The sequence below is a fragment of the Capsicum annuum genome, chromosome 3 (assembly GCF_002878395.1).
Source record: "Capsicum annuum cultivar UCD-10X-F1 chromosome 3, UCD10Xv1.1, whole genome shotgun sequence".
In the NCBI taxonomy this organism is placed as follows: domain Eukaryota; kingdom Viridiplantae; phylum Streptophyta; class Magnoliopsida; order Solanales; family Solanaceae; genus Capsicum; species Capsicum annuum.
In genome coordinates, this window is record NC_061113.1 from 183,345,352 (window position 1) to 183,353,157 (window position 7,806).

A 7,806-nucleotide genomic window follows, 5' to 3' on the forward strand; every position below is an offset into this window, starting at 1 on the left:
GGTCATATTAGTTTTGCGGGACTTGTAATTATTCCTTGACATTAATTGATCTATACCATGTTAACTGCAGGCACGTGAAAGAAAATATAGGAGTATGTTGGAAAACGCAAAAGTTAATGAAGAAAGACCCTATTTTTAGTTATTTAAGGGAAAACCAGAAAAGAGATTTTTAACCATTTTGTAGGTAAACAATGATAATCTTCTCCTTAATTTGTCCATTCTCCAAATATAAAGTTAATTTGCAACATGAAAGTGACTAGGCAAATCTCTATAATGTACAGGCATACAACCATTGAGTAGCAGAAGAAAGAAAGAGAGAAACATAAGATGCATGGATAGATATAGTAGGGATATTGAGACCTGACTTCGAAAAGTATAATTGATATTGTTATTTAATAGTTATTTTAGATTGATCCTATTGATCGTTGTTTGGTTAATGTCCTACACATTGCAAAGTTGAGAAATTTGTCATTAGCGAGGTAAGTGAAACTTTAAGCTTTGGTACTTGCTTTTCAAACATGCTTTATAAGAAAATGTATTTTTCTGCCTAGTCCATGTGTTGGGACAAGCGTGTGCTTAGTAGAATCAGTGGTCTTTGATCAACCGCGGATGTGTATTTTATTAAGTATATTGAGAATCATTTAATGGTGAGTTGTGAGGTAACGTTGGGATATTAGATATATTTACTAGGAGCGTACTTGTGTTACTATAATATGTTAGGGGCATATCAATGCTGCCGTAATATGTTAGGGTCCTTGTACTTGTTGTCGTGATATATTTACTAGAGGTATACATGCGCTGCCTTAGTATGTTAGGGGCATACCTATGCTGCCATAATATATTAGGGGCATACCTATGCTGCCGTAATATGCTAGGGGCCTTGTACTTGCTGTCGTAGTATACTTTTGGGGCATCATATATGTTGTCGTGGACTTATCGGGTGCTAGGCTGATCACCTTCACTGCCGTTTATGACAAGCCGTGAGAGTGGATTGAGTTGAGAGACACATAGTGACTTTTGAAACATTTGTTGGACCTAATTAAGTGTTATATTATAAGAATATGTTGTACATATCATTTATTTGGTCTTTGTGGTTTGTAGTTTATAATACTTGTTCCATGGGTATTAAAGTAGCTAGTCGAGGATCTTATTGGATTATATTTATATATAGCTCACTCCTTATTTGCATGTCTATGCAGATAATGTTGTGGAGGCTGAGACTAGGGGCTGACAAGTTAGTTGTGTAAATTCTATTGTTGAGGTAAGCCTCCTTATTGTTCGTGGAGGCTATCATTTCCACTCTAGCTATTTTTATCATTTATTTATTTTCTTGGATTTGTATGTCCGATAATTGAACTCATGTAACTCTATTAGATGTTCCATGGTCTTAGTGTAGGATTTGGGCTAGGAAATTAGTATTTAATTGATAGTTGAATTAATTAATTGATTATGGAGCTTGTTGAATTATCATCCCCTATTTATTAATCCTATTGAAGAGTTTGGATTTATATATATCCTATCTTAATGCTTATATAATTGGGTAAGTGAAATGATCTTTGGTTCGCCCGACAAGCAGTTTTAGCGGGTGCCACTCACATCTTGGGGGTATTTGGGGATGTGACAATTTCATGCTATGGACTTCTTTTCATTATTTTTGTTTCTTGGATTTTAGTTTTGGCTATGGTCGAGGGTATGTATCGACCGAATGTTTCTTGATTCTAGTTAGAGGCTTTGTCAGACTACTATGGGCATAAGCGATGTCGGTATTGGGATTAGCCTTTGTATTGGTATTGGCATTGGGGTCGACATCGGTTGAATATTCGATTGAGGTTGTTAGATTACGAATATAGACTTTATTTAATATCTTTGAATTATTATTGACTTATCTTGTTATATGCTTGGAATTCATCCGACATAGGGTCTAGGGAGGTTATGATTGGGTATTGAGGGTGGTTTCCGATCCTGATTAGACTTGAGACGCCGGACACAACTAGGTCCTGGTTTGGATCATTTCATACCATGATCAAATACAGGAACAAAAGTCGACATTGACGACAGTACCATAATACAAAATTGAGGAATACCAGGTGTACTCAAGGGGACACCATCCAAACGAGTCAATAATCGAATCAACAAACCCTCTAGAGTTGGGGTAGCAACTGAACCCTGTGGGACCTGAGATGGTCCCGCATCTTCTATATGCTCAACTCGGGCTTAGAGGAGATTCCCCTATTAGTAACTCTGACCAGGGTAGCTCCTCGTCCTGTCCTCTATCTTTTGAGTCGCCCATGACCCCTACCTCACTCTCTAGTTTAGGCTCCATCCTCGAGTGCTGGCTCAGTATCCCTAACCTCTTGAGATCTAGTCCTCACCATCTGCACTAAAAAAATGGAACACAACTTAGAACATAGGGTATTAATAACTCTGATAATAAGGAATCAAAACAAAAAAGTTTTTCCTAAAGACATTTTATAGCCTCTCGAAAGTAGATAGATAGATACGAATGTCTACGTACCAATCCACAAGACTTTACTAGACATCCTGCTTTTACACTTATGAGACCGGGTCGCTCTGATATCATTTTGTTATAATCCAAAAACTAAGTCATGCTGGCACTTGTTGCAGCCTAGGCTTGACAAGTAAGTCGATTATCCAAACTGATAAGACAAAATAAAAATCAATAATAACAAAAGAAGACTTCTAGAATGAAGTCAAACCAACACAAGATATAAATGAAGTGGAAATCTGAATAACATGACACAACCCCCCTCCCCCACACTCACACCACAAGAAATGGTGTCAAAGTGTAAAACATCTGAAACATCATCTGAATATAAGTAGATACAAATTTTTTCTCCGAAAATAAGTAAAGACATGATAAAGTAAGAGGAGGTCCGAGAGTTGACTCTAATCCCTAGAACATCCCTCAATCACAATTTTCGGAGAACATGAATCAACTATCACAGGGAGTGCTCATATTAAGATCTACACCAAAATAACACAGTAGGAGTGAGTACGGTCCACTTGTACTTAGTAGGTATCATAGACCGACAGAGTAAAGCTGAAAATAAGATAAGTAAATTATAATATAAGCATATCACCTACAAATAGAAAAGTTCCAAACGATAGCTCATACCGTCTTTATATATAGAACTGTTAGTGAAGATGGTATGAGCTATCGTTTGAAACTTTTCTATTTGTAGGTGATATGCTTATAGTATAATTTACTTATCTTATTTTCTGCTTTACTCAGTCGGTCTATGATACCTACTAAGTACAAGTGGACCGTATATATATATATATATAAGTACATAGAGACAACAACAACACAGATATAAAAGAGAAATGCAAGAAAACCAATATACAAGGCAAAGAAAACTAATGAAAACAGGCAAGATGTGAATGTAAATACAATGCATTGAGGATGTGATAAATGATGAAAGTCATCACATGACTTTCCTATACACCCACCGAGCTTGAAGCTACTAGGTAGGACCCATAGGGGGTTCGCAACCCATATACTATATCTCATATCTCAAAATCAATCTCAATCCCAACTCTCCTTTTCGACTTGTGTTCGCGGAGAGGGTTTTCACAAAGGTATCTTATTTGCTTTCAAAAATAGTATATCTCAGTGGTACCAATATCTCATGAATGAACATGTATGAAATGAGGATGTAATACTCAAAATCAATCCAAATGCAGATAATCTAATCAACATGTAAATATATATGAGTGAGTCTATAAATCAACTCAATATGCCCATAATTAATGACTTATCAACTCCAAATCGGTATTATCATAATAAATATACATCCAAGACATCATTATTATTATTTCAACCCGTAACTCGAGTATTTTATCATGATAAAAGTAACTAATGCTCAAATAAGGCCTATATTATCAAATTAAGCCCGCGCATGAGCATTATATCTAGAATAAAGGCATAAAGATGCTCAGATAAGGCCAATAATATCAAATAAAGCCTCCACACGGGTAACACATAATATCAGATATTGTAAGTCAACAACAACTGAACATAAGCCCCCACATGGACACATAACAGTAAAATAATCACAAATTACAAAACTCCCCAGTTACTTTCCCAACACATAACATTCTTTACATATATATTAACTACCTTGCTCAATCTGAAAAAAAGCTAAGTTATAAACTACCTCGATACAAATGAAATTCTGGTCTAACATGCCGCAACACAAATCCTTCTCCTTGCGAACAACCACAAAAATCAACTACAAAATTCAAATATAGCATCTACATGTTCAAAAATAGTTAACAATATCCATATTGTTCATATTTAAATTGGATCCAAAATGGGTTTAAAAACAAAAGAGGTAAAACTATAATTTTGGTTCAAAAACACGTTCGCCAAGGTTATAGGAGTTTACAGGAGAAAACTCACACGAAAATGGGTTAAAATTGAGATCCAAAATAAAGAAATACTTTTTAAAAAATTTACCGCTAAAAGCCTCAATTTTTCTCATTGAGATAAAAATTAAGGAAAATAGTGAGATAATGAGTATAGAAGTTACCCACAAGAAAACCAACAATGAGACCCTAAAAAATTGCCTATTTCAAAACTTGAAAGTCCAAAAATAGTGAAAAATCAAGAAAAGGAGGTTATATACAACAGTAGTCGCTTAAGCGACTATTACTAAAGTGGTACCAGGCTGCTAAAGCGGCTACTGCTTAAGCGATGTCTGATTGCTAATGTGGTTACCGCTTAAGCGAACCTTGGCACTAAAGAGGCTGCACCAGATATCAGTTGATGTTCATTTTGGTACGAGCCTACCAAGCTCAATCGAACCCTCGAGATTTGATCGGGATCCTACTAAGACAAATCATATATGCTACTATGCTAATTTTGATATGTTTGCTAATTTTGATATGCTTAACTCAATGACAATGATAGGTTTTTGAAAAAAAGATTATTTTCACAAAATTAACCCCCGAAACCTTATTTCACTATTTTCCAGACAAAGAATCGAAATAAGATATAAAGGTCCCAAAATTAATCCAACCCCGCTATCAACTCAAATTTGACACTCCAGATCTACTGGCATAATCCGTTTTATCATCCGACACTCAGAATAATAAGTGTTGACAACTATATAGCTTTCAAGCTTCTAAAATCACAAACTCACACAACTCATTCTCAATCACTTCGAGAACTGTGCCAACCATCCCTGAACCTCAATATCAATATGTAGCAATTATGGAGAAGGGCAAAAATTATCACAACATATAAAAATGGAAAATTCACAAATCAAAATCCTTACATAGTACTTGCAAGGTGAATTGGTACATAAATAGTATGGTGTCAATGATTATGAAAAGAAAGTTTGGGCTGGAACAAGTCCCAACCACTTGGCCACAAATTGTTACTATGATGGATCATTTCAAACCCTAACTTAAGACTAATTGGGTCAACTGGTATCCTTCACCTTGAGGGTGGTGGAAATACAATAGTGGTAGAGTATCTAGAGGTAATCCAGACCTAAGTTCTACAGTTTTTTATTCAAAAATCATGAAGGGGATCTAGTGTGTGCAAAACAGACATGATTTCTGATTCTACTAGCTTGGTTGCTAAGGTAATTGCTATAATAATAAGCTTACAATTTTATTTGGAAAATCATATTCCAAACTTAATTGTTAAATCTGATTCTCTTGCAATAGTGAATATTATCAATGATATTTGAAAAATTAGTTGGAGTGTGACAATGGACTCAATTACAACAAGAGAATAATACTACTTAAGGGAGGAAAATACTCTTGTTATTTTTTTGGCTAACATAGTTTTCATTTATAGGTAACTTTGAAATCAGATCATTTCAGGAAATGCCAAGCACATGCAAAAGAATTATCAGTTTGGACAAATAGAGTATTCCTAACAAGAGGATAAGAAATTGTACAACGGTTTAAGCACAAGGATGTTGAGCCATCAACCATGTTGTATTTGGGATTTTTAAACTTTTATTAGATGATACTAATTTACTGAGTACATAATGTTGTCTGGACTAAGTTTTGTTCGTTAAACATATCATGTACCTGGTGAGTGATTAAGGTATTATAGACGATATAAAATGAGGACACATTTATCTTAGTATTTGAAAATCATCTACAATTTTATAATGATTCAAGCACAACAAGTTTTTGCCTTTGAAAAATCTCAGTATACCTGAGATTTTTTAAATGAAGAATCTTGTTAGATGAAGCAGCATATACAACACAGGTACGAAGGAACAAGTGACCTTTAAAATAAACAGTTCGTAAGCTTTTAAAGATGTGAGTAATGATGGTGATATTAATTTCAAAAGGGATTTAACTCATCGTGGCTTAGAACTAATAAAGTGAGCGGACTTACTATTTTGAAGGTGAAGAAGGAGGATCCACGACACTGCAAATGAACATAAGGAGACACAATTAGGTGATGTTGTCCAAATCTGCAACTTAAACCAATTTTTGACACATACCTAACTTGTTGAGGGTGAGAATATTCATCGATGGAAGCTTTAACTAACTCGAGTCTTTTACATTAGTGGGGTTGATTGAGCTTGAGTGCAAGATGAAGCTCAAGCGCATGGAGAAACCTTAGTAGATTCATCAACTATTGAGGACAAACTATTTTGAGCGAGGAAGAGAAATAGGGAAGATGGAAAGGTGGAAGCTTCTACATACTTTCCTAAATATAGTGTTTGATTTTTTTTTTGTTTGAGAAAATATTCGATTCTTGGGCTAGGCCATTTTTGGGTTTGATTTGTATATAACTCTTTATTTTTGGTTGATAAAAAAGGCTCTAAACCCGATTTTTATTTTTTAAAAAAAAAATATTTTAAAAGGTCAATTTTTAAAAAAGAATTAAAAGGAAAATAAAAATTCAATATTAGACATTTTGGAGATATCAGACATAATTTCTTTGGTAAAATTCTCATGTAAAAATAAAAAATTACTTAGATTAGCTAACTTCAGTCGTCTATTTACCCTTTATAGGGATAATCTTAAAAAGTTATCAAACCTGACTATATTATATGTAATCTAACAAATTACGACATCCAAATTTTATTCCTTTTCTTTTTTCAATTCAACACAAATAATTATATATTCAGTATAATTTTATAAAGACAAAATAACCTTCTGGACTCTTGTACTATGTCGATTTTATAAGTTGGATACTTCTATTTACATGTTTGTCATCTGGACCCCTGAACCCACTAAAAAACAACATTTTAAACCCTTTTTTTGTGAGTGTAACACACTCTCCCCAAGTCTGTCTCATCTGTCACGTCATTTAAAAATTAAAAAATTTAAAAAAGTATTACATTAAATTTCAAATCATTTTTAAAATGCTAACTAACAAATTAAATATTAAAATTAATTTAATTAAATAAGAAAAAATTATAATTGTAGAAAATTTGAATAATCATGTTTTTATTTTTCCTCACAAATTAAACATCAAATTCATTTCAAATAATTAAAATTCTTCTCCAACTAATTTAAATTTTTAACTATAAATTCATATATGCAAACATAATAAACTTTCGATTTTTAAATTTGAATATCTTTAAAAAAAATTCACAAAAAGTTTAATTTTTTTCAAGTGAAATTCACTAATTTTTTTCAATATTCACTATCACTCACTTTCAATTCAAATTTAAATTTTAATCCAAAAAAAAAAATATTTTAATTTAAATTTAAATTTTTATTCAAAAAAAAAATGAAAAGAATTGAATTGAGGAAAAAATAAAAAGTGAAGGTCGTAGGGGGTGGGAAGAGTGTTGGGGTGGG